The following is a 10,572-nucleotide window of genomic DNA, read 5'->3' on the forward strand; positions in this document are numbered from 1 at the left end:
CAATGCTTCAGTCATACATGCTAATTGTAATTTCTAATTGTAGCTTGACAGGTTGTAATTTATAGACTTGGGCTTCAAACCTCTGTCCATAAATTCAAAACCCTTGCTCTTTTATTACATCATGCAGCATAAACGGAGGGCAATTCAGTACAATTTGGAGTCAAGACGTTCATCCGAAAATACAAGCTCTGATGTGTGCATATCTGAACATGATGTTCATGGCTTCCTGCTTACTCAGCAGCGCCCCGCCCCGGAGGATTTAGGCCCTTTGATGGCATCAGGCACTCAGCCATGACTCTTGAGAAAGACCCTCTGATGGGTGTATTAACTTTCCAGGGCTCATGCTTTCTTAAACCCTGTATCTGCTAAACTATAGCCTCAGAAGGCATATCTCTGCTGAGACCTTATCTCAGACGCAACTCCAGAAAAGCCTTCTGCAGAATAAGAAGGGTAAGTGTTCCTGTTATGCCCTCCACTTTATTGAGAACTGGCCCCGAAGGCTATTACCACAGAGGACTGGGAGCTGGAGGAACAGCTTCTAACAGGGTCCAGGGACGAAAAAAAGAACGAAAGCATGATTCCTCAGAGTGAGCATGAGAATTATTTTCAAAGGAGGGAGGGATACTATCCTTTTTTTTTAATTCTTATTTTTTATTGAACTGTAGTCAATTTACAATGTTAGTTTCAGGTGTACAGCAAAGGGATTCAGTCATACATATGCATACGTATTTTTTTTTTCAGTTTCTTTTCCATTACAACTCATTATGAGAAATTGAATATAGTTCCCTGTGCTATACAGTAGGTTCTTGTTGTTTATCTGTTTTATATATAGTGATGTTAATCCCAAACTCCTAATCTATCCCTCCCCCTACCTTTCCCCATTGGTCACCACAGTTTGTTTTCTATGTTCATGAGTTGTTCTTGGTTTGTAAATAAAATCTGTATCTTTTCTAGTTTTAGATTCTACATATAAATGAGATCATTTGATATTTGTCTTTCTCTGTCTGACTTACTTCACTTAATATAATAATCTCTCAGTCTATCCATGTTGCTGCGAATGGCATTATTTCATTCTTTTTTTATGGCTGAGTAATATTTATGTATATATATACCACAACTTTTTTATTCAGTCCTCTATCGATGGACATTTAGGTTGTTTCCATGTCCTGTCTATTGTAAACACTGCTGCTAGGAACATCAGTATGCATTTGTCTTTTTAAATTATATTTTTCTCTGGATATATGCCCAGGAGTGGGATTGCTGGATTATATAGTAAGTCTATTTTTAGTTTTTTAAGGAACCTCCATACTGTCAGAAGGGTTGTTATCTTTAGGCAGAATAATAGAGTAAGAATCAGTATCTGAGATCCCAGTGGTCACGTCAAACTTTGTACCGAAGGGAGAAAAAGAAAAAGGGAGAAAACAGAGACGAAGAGCATTCAGGTGAGGGGAGAACAGCAATGAATCAGCCCTACAGGTGCCAGCTGTCCAAGCAGGAAGTCCCAGGGAGGTCCAGGCTGCCTTCAGTCAGGTGAGGTGGAGCTGCTCACATCCCTGCAGCCTGAGAACCAGTCGTAGACCGCTCCACCTGGTCTGAGACAGGAGTCTGGGAGCTCCCACCTTCTGAAGCCACAAGGTTGCTTCCATCCTTTCTGTTTATTTCCAAACTGCCTAAAATACTATGCACATTTCCTCTTCTCACCAGCCTTCTAGCTGCTGCATGAATTCTTGCCTTAACTTATAGCTTAATTAGAAATGGGAAGCAGGGTTTATGGATTTTGTATATATGTATATATACACACATGTATATGACATATATGAAATTATGTTTCTCCTCGTGTATATGATGTTGTTTCTTCCGGCGTGGGAATCATCTCTTTGATTGTTTGATTTGGAAGAAAATTCAAGTATGAAAACTCAGTAAAGCAGATTATAAGCCAATGAAGGAAGTTTGCACCTTCCAAGATTATAAATTATTTCACAGAGAAAGGAAGAGGACAACATACACTGAAATGTAGATGGCTAGGTAGATGATAAGATGTAGGTGTGGTGAGGTGAGGGCAAGAAAATGAATAGAAAAGTGGCTAATTAGATGCAAAAAAATGTGACTTTGCCAGGAAAAGGGAGGAAAGCTAGGTCAAGGGTGTGGGGGAAAAAAGGTCAGATTTTCATGGAGGTAGCAGAATTCAGGCTCTCCTAAATGTCACAGCAAAGTTAGTAGGAGACGTGAACAAATACTCAGAGCTAGAAAGCAGAGGAGTACAAATGTAAAATCGCATAGCCTTCATCTGAGGGACTGACTTACCCCTAGATCCCCCCTCCCCCCATTCTCTCCACTGGAGCATGGAATTCCAGAACAAAATCCACCTGCCAGGCTGCGGTTTTGGTGCTTCCCTCCTGTCTTAGTCTGTTTGGGGCTGCTCCAACAGATTACCATACACTGGGTAGCTTACAAATATCATAAATTTGTTTCTCACAGTTCTGAAGGCTGGGAAGTCCAAGACCAAGGCAGATTCGGTGTCTGCTGAAGGCCTGCCTCTGGGTTCATAGAGGGCTGCCTTCTTGCTGTGTCCTCACGTGGTGGAAGGGGTGAAGGGGCTCTCTGCAGTCTCTCTTCTTTTTTTTGGGGGGGGTGGTAATTAGGTTTATTTATTTATTTTTTTAATGGATGCACTGGGGATTGAACCCAGGCCCTCCTGCATGCTAAGTACACTACCACTGGGCTATACCCTGCACCATGCAGTCTCTTACAAGGGCATTAATCCCATTCATGAGGGTTCCACCCTCATGAACTAAAACCCCCTAAGGCTCCATTTCCTAATACCATCATACTGGGGGTTGGGTTTCAACATATGAAGTTTGGGGGGGGACACAGACATTCAGTCCACATAAACCTCCTGACTTTATGGTGCAGAGTGGCAGGAAGCATCAGGATTTACTCCTTGACTCAGGGAAAGCATGGACTTGGGCCTGATGGACAAACAGTTCTTTGAAACAACTCGTGCATAATCTGTTTGAACATCTGTGAAGTTTAAGGTCATGTGACTGTTACTATTTATTGGTCTTTGTTCTTGTTTTGGCGACTGTGGTACCACAGATTCCACTTTCTCTAATTGTTTGGAGCCTCTCCCACAGTCTCTACCAGCTACCACCTACATTTTCTTTAAAAAATTTTTTTTAAAAATTGAAGTATAGTTGATTTACAATGGTGTGTTATTTTCTGGTGTTCAGCATAATGATTCAATTTTATATATATATAAAATGTATGTGTGTGTGTATATATATATACATATATACATATATATATATATTCTGTTTTAAATTCTTTTCCTTTATAGGTTATTACAAGATATTGACTGTAGTTGCCTGTGCTATATAGTAGGTCCTTGTTTATCTGTTTTATTTATAGTAGTTTGTATCTGCTAATTCCAAACTCCTGATTTATTACCTGTCCCCACCACTTTCCACTTTGGTAATCATAAATTTGTTTTTTATGTCTCTGAGTCTGTTTCTGTTTTGTAAGTAAGTTTATTTGTATCACATTTTAGATTCTGCAAGTAAGTGATATCATGTGATATTTGTCTTTGTGTGATTTACTTCACTTAGTATGATAATCTCTAGGTCCATCCATGTTGCTACAAATGGCATTATTTCATTCTTCTTATGGCTGAGTAGTATTCCATTGTATAAATATACCATAGCTTCTTTATCCAGTCATCTATTGGTGGACATTTAGGTTGTTTCCATGTTGTGGCTATTGTATATAGTGCTACTATGAACATTGGGGTGCATATATCTTTTCGAATTAGAGTTCCCTCTGGATATATGCCCAGGAGTGGGATTGCTGGACCATATGGCAACTCCATTTTTAGTTTTTTAAGGAATCTCCATACTGTCCTCCATAGTGGCTGCACCAAATTACATTCCCTCCAACAGTGAGGGGGGGAGGAGGGTTCCCTTTTCTCCACACCCTCTCCAGAGTTTATCATTTGTGAACTTTTTAATGATGGCAATTTTGACTGATGTGAGGTGCTACCTCATTGTAGTTTTGATTTGCATTTCTCTGATAATTAGCGATATTGAGCATCTTTTCATGTGTCTGTTGGTCATCTGTGTGTCTTCTTTGAAGAAATGTCTACTTAGGTCTTTTGCCCATTTTTGGATTGGGTTGTTTGTTTTTTGTTATTGACTTGTATGAGCTGTTTATATGTTCTGGAAATTAAGCCTTGGAGGTTACATCATTTGCAAATATTTTCTCCCAGTCTGTAGGTTGTCTTTTCATTTTGTTTACAGTTTCCTTTGCTGTGCAAAAGCTTATAAGTTTGATTAAGTTCCATTTGTTTATTTTTGCTTTTAATTCTATTGCCTTGGGAGACTGACCTAGGAGAGCATTGGTACAATTTATGTCAGAAAATGTTTTGTCTATGTTCCTTTCTAGGAAACTTATAGTGTCCTGTCTTATGTTTAAATCTTAAAGCCATTTTGAATTTATTTTTGTGCACGGTGTGAAGGAGTGTTCTAACTTCACTGATTTTACATGTGACGTCCAGCTTTCCCAGCATCACTTGCTGAAGAGACTATCTTTTCTCCATTGTATATTCTTGCCTTCTGTGTCAAAGATTAATTGACGGCAGGTGTATGGGTTTCTTTCTGGGCTCTCTATTCTGTTCCATTGATCCATATATCTGTTTTTGTGCCAATACCATGCTGTTTTGATTACTGTAGCACCCACAACATTTTCTGATACTGAATATCAGCTTTAAAAAAAAAGTCACGCAAAATTCTATGCAAATTAATTTTCCACACTCTTTCCTGCCCCCACCACACTGTGGACCCTAAAGTTAATTTTCAGATGGACAACCTGGAGCTGCCTTTGCATTCATTCAAAAAGATGACCAAGTTGGCTACTATTCCTTTTTAGAACTATCACATCACCTCTTGCTTTTCAGTGTATCCTTGTGCTCCATGGATAGAAAAATAAATCCAGTAATAATGATAATAACAGTATTAATAGCAACTAATATTTATCATATGTTGGCTACTATACTAAACCTTTAAATGTAATTTAAATATAACTTTTATTAAGCTCTATTATGTATATACTTGCGTATGTTATTTCATTGAATCCTTACAATAACCCTTTGAGGCCAGCGGTATTAACTTATCCTACTGGGCCTTGGGCATGTTCAGTAGCCTACAGTTTTAGAGTTAATAAGAAGTGGGGTTTGAAGTTGAACCCTGACTTGAGAATGTTCATATTAGATATGGTATGATAAGTCAGTGTGGCCACAGAAGGAAATGAAAATGAGGCTTGGAAAGAATAAGTTTTTTGTACTCACAGGTTCCAGAGAGGGTGTCACTGCGCGCCATGCAGAATTGCAGGGGCAAACACCAGGGTGGTCTGGAGGCAGAAGACGGTCTCATGTGGGAGAACTTAGGCCACAGCTTGTATTGGGGTTCCCTTTTATGACTGGCTAGTGTGAGAAATTTTGGTGGGCTTTGGGCTACAGGGCGGTCTTCAGTTGTGCCTGGTACCTGGGATGATTAAGGCAGAGGAATGTTGTTTCCTGGGGTGTAAGGACCAGGAAGAGAAAAGATGACTCTGGACTGGTTAGTTTGCATATCAGAAGTAGGCTCTGGCTGGGCCTTTTGTGATCTCTAAGAATTGGCTGACCCTGGGAGGGACAGTCTCTCCTCAGCTAGAAATGTATTTGAAGATGCCAGAATGCCATAATATTCAGAAAATAATAAACGTAAGTTGTCTGGCTACAGGTCTGGAGGAGTCTAGAATGCCTTTAGAACTTCCCAGGTAGATGGCGGGGCCATGTGCGAATTCACCAAGCTCTGCCACTGTGAAGACTGTCACAAGTGCTGTGACGGATGGGAGGGGAATGGTTTTCAATTGAGAAAGCTGCTTGGAGGAGTGGAGATTTCTGGAGTTCACCCAGGACTTTGGCAAGCAGATATTGGAGATAAAGAAGCACCTCCAGGTCTGTTTCAGGGAAAGGCTGAGAGGCCTGTAGAGTATTCCAGGAGTGGGGGGGGGGCAGGGAGAGATGCCTGCGGGCATAGAGTGGAAGGCTTTGAATGCCGGGTTGAAGAGTTTTGAGTTTGCTCTGTTTATGGAGAGGAACTGTGCAAGAATGACACACCTGAAAAGGACACTGGAGATCATTGTGTTCATGCTGTTTGTTTCATACAAGAGGAAACTGAGGCCCAGGCTCACAGAGGTAATAAATGGCTGACACTGGGAAATTGTGGAAGGGGCAGAGTTTGAGAAATTGGCAGGCACCTGTGCTAGCCACTGGTGGGCAAGGGCTGAGGGTCTAGGGGTGGGGAAGGGAACTACCCAACACACAGGCTCCAGTCTGAGGGAGAGGGGGCTGGTGGGACACCAGCAGGAACTAAGGAAAGAGACTGAGGCAGGAGTTGTGCTGTGCCTGGATGGATGCATGAGGGTGGCCAAGGAAGAAGAATCAGCAAGGCAATCTGGGCAGATGTGGAAAGAGACAGAAGAGACTTGAGACCATGTAGCGCCAAAGGAATCTAGGCAGGAGTGGATTTAAGACAGGGGACGGCCATGGGTTCAGGGAGATTCAGAGTTTGAGTTAGTTATGGACCAAGGAAGTGGCTTCCTGTGTCACTGCTGTGAGACGCACCCAGACTTCCAGGAGCTGAGGGGAGAAGGGAGGAAGAATACCAAGGCGGTGGGTACTCACAGAGAATTCCAGATGGGGGCTGAAGTCTGAGAAGGAGAGGGAGGATGGGCCCTTGAGGGGGAAACAAGTTAAAGAATATTGCTTTAGGAGAAGGGAGATGTAATTTTTGGCTCAGGGGAAATGAGCTAATCTTGCATAATGGAATTCAAGTTTTCTTTTTCTTTCTTCTCAGAGTCTTAGGTCTTTCATCTTGAAAACAGGGATTAAAAAATCTATGTCCTAGGCTTATGAGGATTAAATGGGAAAATGTGCAAATAATGTCTAGTACAGTGCCTGATACATTAGAAACACCTAAAACACAGTAGTTATTTTTAATATTTATGACTACGGACATGTGAAGGGCTCATCCCAGAATCTTGAGGAAAGTATTTCTTACATTTAAAATCTTGGTATCTTATATTTATCACTTTATAGGGTTCAGTTGATAAAGAAGTACAATTTCACATATTTTGAAGGATTGGGCTGGAAATAGGCCCAAAGATGCATTCTTTTTCTCTCTCACGTACATGTGGAAATTATACATTTTAATTAAGGGTGATTGTATGAGCCAATTTCCTCCTCATGGGTGTTGGTGGGAGTTCACCTCACTTTCTTGTTAGAATTTGGTTTTGGATTTACTACTTACATCTGCAAAAGGAGTAAGTAAGAGTAAGCACAGAACACTCTCTGATAAGCAATTTGACTATTTTTTCATTTTGATTTAAAACCTGTAATCCAAGATTGAGGTAACTTTTGTTATTTTTTTAAAAATACTTTTTCATTGGTTGGAATGATCTTCTTTAAGCAAGGATAAATCGTAGATTCTAGAGAGACTTTTCTCTTGGAGGAGTCCATCTCTATGCTTTTTGGTACAAATTTTGTGACAAAGAGCCCCCAAAGTGGGGGACTGCCAGGAAACCAAGGCGCAAAATCTTTTTCTTTTTAAAGAAGACACCTGTGATGCCAGCTAGCGAGCAGGGCCACATGGAGCGGAAAGGAATTAGTTACAGTCCTAAAAGAGGGATAAATGCATCTGGTGTCAGATTAACTCCAGCAAACAATCTTGCTTAATCTGAAATGCTCTGACCCCAAAGCATGCTGATTTCAGCGTGAGAAACAGATGTATAAAGGCGACTCCTCAATAAGCAAAGTGTAGCTGGGTGCATCTTAGGTGGACATAAATCAGCATGGATAGGTCCTAAAAGCATGATGTTGAGTGCAATAATAAGAAAAAAAAGATTTATAATATGATGCCATTGTGTGATTTTAAGCCACATATGCATACAAAACAGCCCTACTTATTTCTGCAGGGGTACACTCATATTTAAGGACATACTCTAACATATTAGAGAGGTTGCCTAAGAAGTAAGGGGGATGAATGTGGGGATCAGAAATAAGAGGGAAAAAAAATAAAGCAAGAGGAGGTCTTTGCACAGACTGATAATGGCAATGTGCAATGAATTGAGTATGAATTTTGAAAAGAGAGAAACCTTTGAGTCTTTGGGGTTTTTTCTTTGTTTCTGTATAGTAAATCTGATGAAAAGGCAAAGAGCTTTCAGAGAAGCATGCTGTCCTAGACATAACATGGGTTTCAAGGGATTCCTTAGAAGGGTTTTGGGTGCCTTCCTGAGGGAAAGCAGAGGCTGTGGTTTTTGCCAAATGTCAGATTCAGGGCACCACCTGCCGCAGAACTCCAGGGGGCGCTCTTCGCACAGGCAGGGATGGCTGCAACCTGCCCACCTGGGCTGGAACCCTGAGCTGGATTCCTTCGGGGCTTTTCCAGGGGCTGTATCCCAAGATATTTTTACAATTTATGTGTAGACCTCATTCTGGTGGAAAAGATTTTCTGATGATGAAGGCAAGTCAGCTGGGCGCTACCCCTAACATTTTTACGTTGAGAGAAATAAGAATATGTGAGGGAATAGATGAAATGCCTTAAATAGTTCACAATGAAACTTTTTTCACCCTTAGGATGTTTGCTTCAAACTCCAGCTTGTTAATGCGCCTGGAAAAGTTCTTAGAATGAGTTTGAGCTTTGATGTTGTATGGTCCATCTAACTAGCAGGGATTCTCAAAGTTCCCAGGACCAGTATGGAACTTGTTAGAAATACAAATTCAGCATGGAACTTGTTAGAAATACAAATTCTCCCGTGCCACCAGGACACCCTGAACTAGAAACTCTGGGGGCGGGGCCGGGCCATCCGTGGCTTAACAAGCCCTCTAGGTGATTTGGAGGCAGCTAGAATTCTAGAACCAGTGATCTAGACTCCTCTTTCTTAAACTTGGCTGTACACACTTTGCTTGTTTATACGCTGCCAGCTTTTTGTGAGCTGAAGAGTTTTGAAAAACTACCTAGGCCCAGGTCAAACCCCAGACACTTACATCAGAAACTCTGGGAGGCAGAGTATCAGTATTTCTTAAGTCTCCCAAGATGGTTCTAATGTGCTGCCAAGTTAGAGAAACGTTGGTCTAGACCAGGGTTTCTCCAACTTTAATGTGCACCTGAAACATCTGGAATCTTGTTAACATGCAGATTCTAACTGAGTAGGCCTGGGGTGGAGCCTGAACGTCTATAGTATTTACAAGCCTCCAGGGAAAACTGAGGCTTCTGGGTTGCCAGCGACATTTGGAGAAACAGAATCTGGGGATCAAAGAAAAAGCATTAACCAAGGGTTTAGTAGACCTGGCTTCCCAGTCATTGTTTGTCTTTATCTGGCTGCTGTCTTGCTTGGGCCACCACCTTAACTCTTTGGGCCCAAGGTTTTTCCTGCCTTACCTATCTCCTAGAGACACTGAGAAAACTGAGTAGATAATGCAGAGTTATTTTCCAAAGCATATGCACATCTTTCATGAATTTAGAGTGTGTGTGGGTAAACATTCAAATTTGTTTAATAGTTGTGAATTTATTGTTATGAGGATGTTACTTAGAGCAAGTGATACTGGCCTTCAATATATAATAGCTATAAAGCTTCCTTTTAAAAAACATGTATTTAAGTTTAGAAAGTGAGCCTATTTAAATAAATAAAAATAGAGATAGTTGACAGAGCAAAATTACGAGGATAGGATGAGAATGATTCAAGTTTGAGAAATACTGAGAAAGCGGATGCAAAAAGGGCTATGAGAGCTTAAAAAAAGTAGCCCTTGATTTTGATTGGTTGCATGAGATTAGATCATTTAGAGGGTAGGCATTCTTTTTGTTGTTGTTGTTGTTTTAAACATTTTTTTTTACTGAGTTATAGTTATTTTACAATGTTGTGTCAAATTCCAGTGTAGAGCACAATTTTTCAGTTATACATGAACGTACATATATTCATTGTCACATTTTTTTTTCCACTGTGAGCTACCACAAGATCTTGTGAGGGTAGGCATTCTGCAACACTCATGTACTGGGTTGCTGGAATCATTTATTAAAAAAAAATACTTGTCAAGTGCCTGCTTTGCACTAGATACTCTTTTAGTCACTGGGGAGGAAGACAGAAACAAATCATTCATGTCCACAGGAAAATTATAGGTGGATAAGAGGTCAGAAAATAAACAAGTCCCCACTTTTTAATTTAATATTTCACTATAAAAATGTGAAAAAAGAAAGTCTTGCTCACTAATAGCAAGGAAGGCTGTCTTAACACAATAATTCATTTATGCACAAATCAAAATCAGGGGGAGTTGCAAGTTTCAGTTCTGACAACTTCTAATGGATAGATCTCATTTACCAGACATGGGGAAAGGAGCTGGGCTCATTTCTTGAACTTGCTAAGTGGTCTTTGTGTGATTTGATAGCAGGATGTCATGTGACAGCCCATGAGGACAGGAGTCAATGAGCCTGAAAAAGAAGTCACTGACTCTGACTCAAAATAAGGATTTTCTGAAATTCTTAA

Source organism: Camelus dromedarius, chromosome 10 (assembly GCF_036321535.1).
Source record: "Camelus dromedarius isolate mCamDro1 chromosome 10, mCamDro1.pat, whole genome shotgun sequence".
Classification (NCBI taxonomy): domain Eukaryota; kingdom Metazoa; phylum Chordata; class Mammalia; order Artiodactyla; family Camelidae; genus Camelus; species Camelus dromedarius.